This window comes from Lutjanus erythropterus, chromosome 21 (assembly GCF_056507025.1).
Source record: "Lutjanus erythropterus isolate fLutEry1 chromosome 21, fLutEry1.hap2, whole genome shotgun sequence".
NCBI classification, from domain to species: domain Eukaryota; kingdom Metazoa; phylum Chordata; class Actinopteri; order Lutjaniformes; family Lutjanidae; genus Lutjanus; species Lutjanus erythropterus.
Window position 1 is genome coordinate 4,441,581 of NC_139337.1, and position 13,701 is coordinate 4,455,281.

General features: G+C 37.4%; 1 protein-coding gene across 2 annotated transcripts in view; it reads right to left on the minus strand.

Annotated features, from left to right (window-relative positions):
• Window positions 1-11,416, minus strand: part of hecw1a (HECT, C2 and WW domain containing E3 ubiquitin protein ligase 1a) — a 101,158-nt gene extending 89,742 nt beyond the window's left edge. For both annotated transcript variants that reach the window (XM_084746953.1, XM_084746952.1), the window contains exon 1: window positions 11,250-11,416. The gene's annotated coding sequence lies outside the window, so the exon portion shown is untranslated. The remainder of the gene's footprint in view (window positions 1-11,249) is intronic.
• Window positions 11,417-13,701: the final 2,285 nt, after the last annotated feature.

A 13,701-nucleotide genomic window follows, 5' to 3' on the forward strand; every position in this document is an offset into this window, starting at 1 on the left:
TTAACACATTCTGCTGAGATAACTGGATCAGATTTTGGTAGTCTGACTACAGAGTGCTGCAGGGATGATGTATTTTTGTAGTCCAACCTGGAAGTTAGCATTGCTCTGGTTCCCTCCACCAGAAGCCAACAGGATTTTTCCACTGGATTTTGGATTTGTGCAGAAAATAAGCTCTGTGGTGAACAAAAGTTTATGATACTGGCTAGGAGAGTGCCAAATTGTATTGTGCACAATATACCATTATAATGTTTTAATAATAATAAAAAAACATGGTGATAATGGCAATGTTATGGTGAAGGAGTTAGTTTCAAAAAGGGGAGCAAGTGTGGAAGTGAAGATCAGATTACAATAAGCCACAGTAATAATATTCCAATGCAATCACAATTATTTGTTAAAAAATAAATAAAAAACATAGTCAGTAACCTAATCCAAGTATTGCAATGCTAAAGGAATGTAACTTGATTACTTTCTACTACTTTTGAATTGACCAATTCAATGTTTCGTGTTTGCTGTAGGTTTATTAACTGCTTGTCCAGATATTCTGTTCTTTGTCATGCATGTTTAGTGAATGCATGTTTAGATTAACAGCAGTAATTATGCTCATTTAAATGTATTTTGTTGAGTCACATTGTGCTATTCACACCTCACACTCAAACTTAAAGTAAACTGGCATAAACCCATTCACACACACACATCCTGGCGACTGGCAAGCAAGAAAAAAAAGAAACATTCAGGAATTCAAGACAACACGGGGCGAGCAACTGACATACTAATCATGTTGGGGCTAAAGTGCTCATTGGGTTAGTTACATGTGATAATGGCAACAACTCGGCTGACATTTGGTTCAAGTTTTTTGTCATTGACCAGAAGGCATGAATCCTAATCTCCAAATCACATATTTTTAAGACCACAACTAATGATTATTTGATTTGTCCATTAATCTGTTTAGTTAATTAGTTGCTTTATGTATAAAATGTAAGAAAATGCTGCAAAATGTCGCCCAGTGTCTCCCAAAGACAAAAGTGATGTCCTCAAATGTCTTGCTTTGTCCACAACCCCAAATCTTAAGTTTTCTGTCATGAAGGAGTAAAAAAAACATAAACTATTCAGATTTAAGAAGCTGGAATTAGAGAATTTTGACTTTTTTTCTTAAAAAATTACTGAGAAAATGAATCAATTAGTCCAGGATTATTTTAATAATAGATTCCTAATCGAGAAATCCTTGCAGCTCAACATATTTCCACTGAATATCGGCTGATTTGCCAGGAGACTGATCAGAGGATCCTTTCATGAAACACATCTGAAATAATGATATCCACAGTGTGTTCAGAGCTATGACTCTGAGAAGGAGCGCAGTGACGATAAAATACCTCAACTCCCTCCATGAGCTGTGTGTCAGAGCTTGCTGCTGCATGGATGTAGAAAGGAAAACTGGATAGAGTGTTGGAGGCAGGCCTCCATTCATTCTATGACAGCTGCACAGTCGCACATGCAGCCCACTTCCGTGCCAGAATTTCCACATATGTTTAGTGCCAGCGCTTCTGCTGAGCAACTAGCTTCCGGTTTATTCCTCCGCCAACTTAAATGAGCATAAAATGATTTAATCGTGTGGCTCTTCTAGACTTTCCAAATGTTAGTGAGCTGAATCAAACAAATCCTGACAGTGAAACAAGTCAGTTCACAGGGGTTGAGACCAGTGTTGTCAAAAATATCAATATATCAATAAATATCCATACTAAATATTTGAAATGCTTTCAATACTCATTTTTTGCAGTATCAATACTCCAATACTAATAATACTCCACCTAATCTCACTTACTCACAGTGCTGTCTTCATCTTGTCACTAGTCTCATTTGCTGCCTTGTTCTATTTATCTTTAATATTCGTCTAAAATTTGATTCCCTCAGTGCTGAGTCGGATTTTCCTGCTTGTATTGAAAATGGTAGTGAATAGTAGGGCTGCATGATTTGGAAAAAAATGTTCATGTTCACCAAAAGAAAAAAAAAAGAAAAATAATGACGATGTGATATTTATGTAGTCTGTAACAAACGAACATGTTTTCTTACACCTGGAGAACAGGGTTTTAATCCAGGTCATCTCTGCAGCTCTACAGTACCTCATTATAATGCTGTGTTCTCATAGAATTTTCCTTTTTCAAAAAATTTCAATTTGGTTGTTTCTGATTCTGTGATTTGGATGTTGTGTTTGGCCATATTGTGATTTTAATACAATAGCGATAAACTGTGCAGCCCTACTGATTTTCCAAAGTATTGTATCGAAAATTTGAAATTCCAGTATCATGACAGCGCTGGGTGTGACACTCAAAAAAATGCAGCCACTGTTTTGCAGCTGCTTTCTTTTCACTTCTTATGGGAAAAAAGTCTTTCAGGGCTGCAGTGCATCATGCGACACCGTCATTACACAGTTTGATCAGTATGTTAAATTGGCTTCAGAGCCTGGGGCTCTTCCTGGGGACTCGTGCTGCTGCTGCTCACCATGTTGTTGAGTGGGCCAAACTATAATTCCTGTTGGTTTTGGAACATGTATCTGTACCTCTTGCTGTATCTTTGCCTCACATCACTCCCTCTGTAAACCTCATTCACCTCTCCCAAGGCCATTTTTGAGAGGCACACACCGATATTATAAACATTTTATCAAGTACAACCTTTGTCACTTAGTTGCGACCGAGCATGACAGAAGAGGATTAAGACGACAAGGTGAAGCGTACCTCTTCACTGTTACTGTGTACCATTTAGTATGTGTCTTGGTGTATAGTGAACAAAATAGGATTATGTTCCTCTCTCATTTGGATGTACAGTAGGCCTTTACTGCAAGATGAAGCACTGCTTTCAAACTGATTTCTTTTCGGGTCAGTTTTTTCCAAAGACAGTGCGTCAGGGGCTTGTTAACTAGACATACAGCCTCCAGCACGACATGAAACCTCAGTGCATAAGAGATGGATGCATTTATTAAAAGAAAAGGGCTAAACATGAACATCTGCCACAATGCCCCCCCCCCCCCCCTCCCCCTCCCCCAACTGTTATCAAGCTTCCTCTGAGTGGGCTGATTCAAAGCTTCCATAACCTAAACAGAGACTGAGATTTACCAGAAGTCATGATATCAGTGAGCCTCTACTTCCAGGCACCATGTGACTGAATAATACAGACTGAAAGACTGAACTGAAGACTAGACATTGACACATAATACCAGTGTCATATTACTTTTCCACCAGTGACTAATAATGTGTTCTCACTCCTGAAAAGTTGTTTTCAATAAATTCACCCTAAAAATATACTGATGATCTTGCAATTCTATGTATACTCTATCTATTCATACAATTAAGAGTATATGTTGTGATAATCCTTCTGACTTGTAAAAAACATTTTTAGTATCTTCTCCTTTGTCACAAGTAGATACAGGGTGGCATCAGAAAGAATATATTATCTGACATTATAGCTGGGTGTGTTTGAGGCTGTGACAATCATGGCCAATGATGTTCACTACTTTCATCCCCTTATACAGGACTCTGCCCGTCATGTTGCGCTGACAGTTTGGGAACCCTGTGGAGAGCTTTTCCTCAGAGGAAACTATTTTAATAATTTATTTCCTCAGAGTTTCACATATGAATACAGCATCTCAAATATCCTTCCAAGAGCAGACGATGACTCTTTTTAAATTGAAACCATGTTTCTGGATATGTAGAAAATCCTGTAACAGTTCCAAATCCAATCCATACAATAATCATCAGCAGTTACATTAGAGATGGTCTGATACCAATTTTACCTTCCTGATACTCATACCTGAACTCTGTATGTTGGCCAACACCAAGTGCTAATCCAATATCAGTTTGTTTAATTATTTTATTTATTTATATTATTAAACAGCTTTATATTAACCCTGTATAAATGTAGTATGATTGCTATGCTGTTGTATGGCCTGGCGCAGGTTAAACAAATAGTTTGGCCTACAGAGAACAGAAGCCATAGAACATGACTTCACCATCCTGGAAACAAAATAGTGTACGGGACGGTGGTGGGAAGAAGCAGGTTCCTGTTTCAGGGTTAATAAATGACACTGTATCTGATCGTGCAGAGACACGTGTATTTGCCGACAGCAGTACCAGCAGTTTAGGCAATACCAGAGGTATTTTCTGATACTGGTACCAGAGCAGCTCTAAGTTAAATACCAGCACAGAGCCACATAAAAAATATACAAGTGGAAAGCACAGGACTTGAATTCTGTGGTTCGGCTGGGAACAACAGTCAGTGTACGCTGTTTCAAAGATGTATAGTTAACCCAAACCACAATCTTTTTCAAAACCTGACCTAATTTGGAAGTCTGACTGGATGTTCATTATTGCTAACTTGACTGAACGTAACTGGCAAAATGAGAATGACAGTGGAAAACAGTTTGAAAGTCAAAAAAAAGGAGAATTCATGACAACTATTTGTGATCACAAAAATCAAATCTTTGTTTCTCTGGCTATTACAAGGACTGGTTAAGATTAACATGCATTAATTCATAGGGCGGCAACTCTAGATTATTTTTATAGTCAATTATGTGCTGATCTGCTGATTATTTTTTGATTAATTAATAAGTTGCACCCATTCATTTTCCAAAGTCCAAGATGACATCATATGTCTTTTCTACTCACAACCCAAAGAGATTCAGTTTGTCATAAAGGAGTAAAAAACAAAAACAGAAATATTCATATTTAAAAAGCTGGAATAATTTTACTTTTTTAACTTTTTGATTTTCCCTAAACTTACTAAAACTGATAAATTCTTTATCAAAATAGCTGGCAATAAATTTAATGATCAAATAATAATAATAATAATATTAATACATTCATCATTGCAGCTCTGTTAATAATTTCTAACTCATCAAACACACACTTTACAGTGTACCTCATTTCAAATCATATAGTGCTATATGATGAATGCAGCCAGCAGCTTATTTATGTGCGTCTTTCCTGTCTGTGACATCTGAACAGGAACATGAGTTTTGGAGAGATTGTTCTGTATTGTATGGAGCAGACTATCACTTCAGTATGTGTGCACTGTGGGGCTGCATACAACTGTAAACTGTCAACCAAACAGTTAAAATCACAAATAGATCAAGTTTACTATCTTATTCTTATCTGAGAAGATGGAACCAGTGAAATATTTAATGATTTATTAAAATAGTTGCCACTTCAATGACTAATAAATTGATTCATCATTTCAGCTGTAGTCGTCTTTGATCATGAACTCTAGATTAACACTTTCTGATATACAACAAGATTTCCTGTGGCTTGACGTGGAAGGGAAAACAGCTTAAGGACAGTAAAGGCTGCTGCGTGACTTGACTCAGAGTGCTGGAACTTTGATGTTCAAACCAAACTGCAGGAGGTACCTGCAGGGCTTCTAACTGTGGAAAACATTTCACTGGCAGGAAGCAGTAGAAAATGACTGAATTCAGACCAACTTCTAACCTGAGTGAAAACCCAACCACTCTGAACTCACTGAGCTGACTACCACTTGCTTCTTGGGGGAGAACTTTCACTGGAGCAGCTACAGGCAACGCTGATTTTGCTCTAACAGCATACTACAAAGTCAACTGTTGTCTCTGACACTCCAGCTGTGAGTTTTTTCTTCCAACTGGCTTTGCACCAACATGTGGGTGAACTGTAAGCATTTGTCAGGTGTCAGTGATGCTCTTGATCTGGGAGAAAAAAAATCTGCTATCTGGCCAATTATCTGTGTTCAGGTTTAAGCACAAAATTGCTTGGAAGAAATAAGGAGGTAATCAAAACTAGCAGTGCATTGACTATCTGTACATTTTAACACTGATGACATTACATCCATTCAGGGCTAGGAAACAAAACTATTTGCTCAGGTTTAGGAGACAAAACTACTTCCTTAGGTCTAGGAAATAAAACTATTTGCTTAGATTTACGAAATAAAACTACTTGACTGGGTTTAGGAAACAAAACTACATGCTTAGTTTAGGAAGCAAAACCACATGATTAGGTCTAAGAGAAAACTATTTGGTTAGGTTTAGGAAACAAACTGCTTGGGTTTAGGAAAAGATCGTGGTTTCTAAAATAAGTATGTTAGTTACGTAAGGAGCGTAACGTACATTACCCAAGTTAAAAGAAGTCCACGTTGATGATTGGTTTCACATGGGACATGAATCCCGGTCTCCTGGGTGAAAGTTTGTTTGACCCATCCATCCACCCCACCTCCTCCATACACGGACTGTCTTGCAGGGCTAGGCAATATGGATAAAATCACATATCACAATACTTTGGACCAAATACCTTGATGTTGATATTATGACTATACAATTAGAATTTTGATAAATTATCAGGGTTCAATGTTGATAGTTTTTCCCCACTTGCCCAGTCAGGTGATTGCTAGCTTTAAACATCTTTAAATGTCTAAAATCTAAAGATACAGAGAGTAAAAGAAAAGTGGAAGATCTCCAAAATAAATGCTGAAAAGAGCATTTTCTGCCATGCTGCATGAAAACTTACTTACAATTCATTCATGATCAAAATATTTTAGTTTGACAGACTGGGCAAGTAAGTTGGTAGATTTAGTAGCCTGACATGGCATTTTACTTGCACCGGGCAAGTGGACTGTCCTTATTGCTGAGCCCTGATAATCATCAGTAATGTGGATGTAAAGACTAAGTGGGTAAAGGGAAAAAATAGAACAGCTAGAACAGTCTAAGTTCAGAAAATGACATCACTTTACTGTAATTCAGCCTTTAAAACCAGGAAAAGACAACACTTATGCCACAACACGGTATAATGATATCCAAAATCTAAGATGATATCTTCTCTCATATCACACTATCAGTATCGCTCAGCCCTACTTTATCTAGCTTTATACTACATCATCTGACTTCAATGGTGCATCAAAACAAAATGCTAGAAGGGTAACTCCATATTCATAATTCGAAGCACAAGGGCACTGATCATGCTGCTGTATTTCACACATTTGGAGTGTGAACAGTTGGCTGGAGACAGGCTGTATTCCTCTTTACTTTCTCAAACGTGAGAATTTGCTGGTTTCCTCTTTTTTATATCATAGTAGACTGAATATGCCTGAGGTTTCAGCTGTTGTTCAGAATTATTTTTTCTTTGAGGATGTCACGTAAGAAATTGTGATGTGGCATATTTCACTTTTTAGATTATTTGAAATAATAATCAGCAGAAAGACTCCCCCACCATCAAATCCCATCCTCCCAAATCTCAGCTGGGAGATGTGTGAGTTGTTAATTCACTATGTTACATATGCTATGAACAGTCACTATGTCCAATAAACAACAAAACACTCAAGTGTCAAGTAATGAAACATCCTCACACCTATTTTCCTTATTAAACAAACAATCAAACAATCATACACCACCTGAATTCAAGTTTCTTCCTTTTACCTAATAAATATGAGATTAACTAGCTCATAAACTCATCGTTAAACACACTCTCTTCACATGTAACAGAAAAACATGTAGGCTAAACTAACTATAACCATCTTTGTAAGTCTTTCCACTCTTCGAAGAATCAACAACTCTGGTTTGGTTGAAATAAATCCTTAATTCACTGTGCTGGATGTGAAAATACTCTGGTTCTACAGGCTGTTTTCCTCTCATTCCTCACCCAGCTCAGTGCACTTTGCTCTGGTTGATCAGGAATCAGCTGATTAGGGCTTTAAAATTAAGTATTGTATTAGCCAAAAATGAAGATTTCTGCCAATATAACCATAGGAGGATGCTTTGACTGTGTGCACGCAACGTAAGTGTATCTGCGGTATGGAGGTTTTCAGAGGATTAATTTTAATTTTATTCAGAACATATTAAAAACACAAAGAAAACAATATAAATAGTAACATGAATGTGCAAGGGAGATTAAAACCCAACAAGGCTTTTCATGGGTCTCCCCCAGTTATAAACTGAAGCAAATCAAAAATGTAATCACGACTACTGATGACTATTTTGAGTCTAAATATTTAGACCCAGGAGCTTAAGTCCCTTTTTTGTAGCACAGGTCTCACAAATATAGGTAATATGAAAAGAACAAAAAAAATTAAAAAAATGAAGTAACAGATGTTTAAAAAAAATGATAGAAAAAACAAAGAAAAAACAACAACAAATAAACATTATATATATATACCAAAATACACAAATATCTCAAAAAACATAAGCCTTAACTGATGCCAGTTCTAGGATTTTCTAAAGAAGTGTTTTTCAGGTTTGTTTTTTGCAATGACTACTCAGTGTTGGTCACACAAGAAGAAGCAAAATCACACTCCTTCAACACTACACATTTAAATGCTCATCTTAAGAGCTGTCATCCTGATCATTATGATGATTTGTAAAGGACAAAGAGAAACAGGCACCAGCAAATAAAGGTGTCTGCCACTAGTTCTGTTATTTTGCCCAGTGAATGTGTGCATTTTGAAAAGCATTGTATTTTATGCCTGCATCTGTCAGTGGGACACCATGACAGAGCAGACATAATAATATGCTGATTCCATTACAGGAGAAACTTGACGGTCTCTGCAATTAGGTGGGAAAAAATATGCACATGTTGGTGTCAATGTCAGCAACTGGCCAAAATGAGTCGGAAAATATCAGCATATCGGATATTGGCAAATATCCAATACTGTGCATCTCTAGTCACAGCTAAGTTTCACTACACCCCTGTGATTTGTCACGCCTCAGACTCTGTGATTATCACAGAAAAACAGCCAGTGTTGTCAGTTTGTTCTATATCTGTCTGATCAGGGCCAGTGTGGCAGAAATATCACACAGTCGTATCTTCTGTGCAAGAGGCTGAGTCACTCAAAGAAAGCAGTCTGTCAATGTCAGCTGCTCATTTTAATTTTCGCAATGCACAGAGAAAGGCAGCACCAGCACAAAAATCTAATCTACACAGCCCAGGATGTAATGATTAGTCCAAGCTGATTTAGTTTAAAGGAGATTCACGTTTGCCAAATCTTTCTATTTCACATAAACAATGTCAAAGGTTAAACCCTGTTCAGGAGATAAATGGAAACTTGCTTATGGGGAGTTAGCTGCAGCAGATAAGTAAAGATGCTCTGGGCATTCAGTATTGTTTGTGAGGCTATTCCTCACAGACTACCTGAGCTCACCTCAGGGACCTCAGCCAATCACTGCAGAGATTCATTCATTCAAGCTGCTTCATAAACAAGACCAACTTTACACCAACAGAAACCCTATAACATGACAGTTTCTCTGAATATTGTGGACAATATAATCCATAACTGGCACCAAACAAATATGCATGTTTATGAGAGAGAGTTATAAATAGCTAGAGGGAAATCACTGGTATCCAGGGGAGGGGAATAGAAACCACCAAAGCCCAGTTTACCATCTTTGTTTGTGAAATTGAATTTTCACTCCTCAAGTGTTTTGTAGTTCTACTGAATAGGAAACAAATTAAATATGCTTAATGGAGCAGTTCACCACAAAAATTAAAACTATTTTCCTCTCACCTTTAGTACTATTTATCCACCTTGCTCAGGGGTTTCAAACTGAGGGCCTGGGAGCCATTTGAGGTCCCCTACTAAATAATGTTAAAAATATAAACTTATCCGGCCTGCAAAATTATTTTATTTAATTATTTCTTCTAGTGGTTTCATTCCAATTTAAACAATGCTTCAATTGGATACAACTTAAAGGGCCAGTTCACCCTAGATTTTTTTTTATGTGAGCTGCAGAGTTTTGAGATATTGGCCGAAGAGATGTCTCCACTCTAATAGAACTAAATGGCACTAGTCCTGTAATGCTAAAAGCACCAAAAAATTTAAAAAAAATTTAAAAAATTAAAACCAGTGTTCTGTTCTTTCCAAAAACCATGACCTGATTACTCAAGATAATCCACAGAACTTATTGTGAACAGTTTCATGTACATTTTCTTCCTGTGGAACTACAACGTTACCACGCCATGTCATATTAATCAAGTGTATCTCAAATAAAGACACACCTCCAAGTAATCACATTACTGCTGTGATATCTATTAATATTATTTAAGATTTTCTTGTATTCATATTTTTTGAAGCAAAAGTCTAAATTTAAATTTAGTAATCATGAAATTTTGTATGCTAGTTACCAACATTTACATCAGCAGTTTGTTTGTGATTATTTTTTAACTAATATCTTATTGATGAAATTGATGTCTATTCTTCAGACAGCAGAAGAGATATACTGTACATCCAAAAAGTAACTTTCATATCTCAAAGTTTGTTTTTTTTAATGAAAATGACCATTCCTTTTCCACAGGTAGAGAGGGAATCCTGCTGACCATGTGCAGAGTATGTGTCATCATTTTTGCGTGTTTCTGACTGGATGAATTAACTGTGCAACAACTGTCCCCCGTAACAATTTTCCCCAGTCTCCCCTAACCCAAAGTCACATCTATTAAATGTGATTTGTTGCTTTTTGGAAAATACATTTGAAATTTACATTAGCAGCTGTCTCTCACGTCACACTTTTCATCTAGTTTGTTGTTTGTTTTATTATGGGTTACTGATTTGCATGACACCAAAACAAAGACAAACAACAGGAAAAAACACCCGTGGCCCCAGCATTTAAGAGGATTTTGAGGATGGGAATCCCCACACAAAGAGGGAGGGGGAACCTCTCCTTACATTGGGACTCGTAGTACATGCCAAATGAAGAGCAGCTAACTAGGGCGAAGCTGTATGGCCCTGCGCCGATACCTCACGCCAAACACCATTCAGAAAATTAACTACTTTGATGTTGCGTCGCTTGCTGGCAAATATGGAAATTTTACATGAAAGATGACTCAAGGTTTTCTCAGATTCGTGTCGACTCTTTGTTTCGGCGCACATCCAAGACATCATAATAACTCAATTTGCCCTTTTTATTGAGTATAATGCCAACTTTCAGGAATGATGTGGCTCGCTAGCAATGACAGAACATAAAGCTACGGGAGATCCGTGTGTGGTAAGGTGAACCACCTCTAAAAGACAATTTAAGTCAAGTGTTGCTTGGGGCATATGTGCTCCATATTGAAGAAAAAAGCCAAGACAACCGTGTGTTCTTAAGTCATTCTCTGTTATGTGCTGTTAGCGTTAAATCCCACTTAATCGCTCGATGTTTTGAACACAATTCAGCGGGGGGACGGGAGAATGACACACAGCGAGCTACAGAGCGCTGGGCCCGCTGCTGGAGACCGATATGATAGGCTACATCACCAACAATGGAGACGACCTACCTGGGATAAAATAACCTGCCGGTGGATCATTCTCCAAGGGTAAAGGGTGAGAAGTCGAAGAGGTACACGCGTGCTAATTTCCACTGAGCTCCATTTCGACGGTAAAAGACAGGAGGGACACAAACATACAGCGTACCGAGCGAAGGGCCGATGAGGCACGCTAGAGAGAAGCTCCAGTCACATCCTTTCCTCTTTCTCTGGACCAAAGTAAAGTTAGTCAAAATGCTACATACGTTTCCGGCCTGTGCCTAAATGACTCTAACAAAACCGTCAGTTTTGAAGATTCAGAACGGTTTTTGGCAAATATTTTTGATGTAAAACACATTTGCTATTATTAGCGTGTAAAAACATACGCTTTAGACTATCTTACGCTGTTCCCTGTGAATTAAAGCTGTTACGCTTTTATTTTGAAGGCGTAACTTCTGGTCTTGTTCGAGAAAAATCCGTCATACTTGACAGAGCTGGGTACCAGTACCCCGGAGCCAATCAGTAAACGCGTTTTTCTCCTCCTCGCGTGCGCTGCCTCCTCCTCCTCCACCACCTACCAACGCACGCATGATGCACGTGTAGCGTACACACACGCACGCGGTGTCACGCGCGCGGTCATTCTCCGCATCACTCTCTCCTCTCGTGCACCTTCAGAGAGCAGCTGCAGCTGATGAGAGGATGCAAAGCGCCGTGGATTCCTGCAGGAAAACACCAGTCACTTCAGCCTGTAGCTGGAAAAATACCGGGATATACTGTTCATCTCTGCATTCAGGAGGTAAATACTGACCTATTAGAGAATATTTTTCATAAGCGTTTAGTAAACAATTAGCTTTCAGTAGGTTAAAGGTAAGAAAGAGGCTACAACTGAAAATTATTTTTCTCGTGAGCTTTTACATGCTATAGGAAAATACTGTTCACCACATCTTTAAGGTAGTAAATACTACTAGCCTATATTTTACCTTTATTTTGTATTACACACTTTATCATGGAAGCTAAAGTCTGCCAATATGATGAAAACAAGTTTCTCAAAATATTGATTTAGTATCTCAGAATAACAGAGTATCCCAAAAATATTTAGTAAGGGTCTCAAATAATTACCTAGCATCTTAAAATAATTTGTAGGTATTGCAAAATATTTACTCAGTTTCTTTAAATATTGATTTAGTATATCAAATAATTAGATAGTATCTAAAATTAATGAGTTAGTATCTCAAATAATGACTTAGCATCTCAAAATAATTCATTAGTATCTCAAAATAATGAAAAACTTTCTCAAAATGTTGACCTAGTATTTAAAAATAATGAGGCACTTACTCAAAAATAATAATAATCTAATATTAATGCCTTAGCATCTCAAAATAATTTGTTATATTTATCCGTGAAGGGTCATTGGGGCCTGGAGTCTATCCCAGCTGACATTGGACGAGAGGCGGGGTTCACCCTGGACAAGTTGAAAGTTCACCACAGGCCTGACACATAGAGACAGACAACCACTCACACTTACAGTCACACCTACAGGCAATTTAGAGTCACCAGTTGACCTACCTGCATGCGGGAAGAAGATAGAGAACCCAGAGAGAACCACACTGACACAAGGAGAACATGCAAACCTCCACACAGAAAGGTCCTGCCCAGCTGGCGGGTGGATTCAAACTCAGAACCTTCTTGGTGTGAGGTGACAGTGCTAACCACTGCACCACCGTGCCACCCCAAAGTAATAAATAAGTATCTCAAAATAATGAGAAACTTCCTTAAAATAATGACTTTCAATGGAGTTTCTCTTTTTTTGAGATCCTAACACATTATTTTGAAGTAATTATTTATGATTTTAGTTTCTCATGATAATTTACAGGCTCTTTTCACAGAAATGGGCTTCCTTTCTTTCTTTTGTAAATTCTACACTGGCCATATATTTTGTGTGCCAGTTGATAACAACAAATGACATAACTGCCATTGTAGTCTGATTGACAGATTTTGTGATTAAAAGTGGCAAAAAAGCTAAAATTATCATTATCATTATGTTGTTAAAATATTTTTTGTTACATTTTACATTTACAGCTAAGTTTAAAATTTTATTGGACTATTTCACAATGTCATGGTTATGTATGTTTTATGTAATGTCCTGTTTATTTAATATTGAAAACTTTTCTGTCTCCATAATATCAATTACATTTTACATTAGAAAGCTAATCAGGGGCAACTAGTGTCTACAGACACATCAGCTGTTCCAAGCATGAATTATAAAACTTTCCTAATATTACAAAAGATTTTTCTGTGAAATAACCAAAATATCCCCCACACAGTGGATCATTTTTACTCAGTTTATTTACAGCTTATATCAGGCCTTAATCAGGTAAATTTAATCCAAATCAGATCATTTTTCTCAAAATGTTTAACTTGAATCAACTACACATGTACATAAATAAAACAGTAGCCTGTTATTAAGCCAAAATATGTGGCCTAA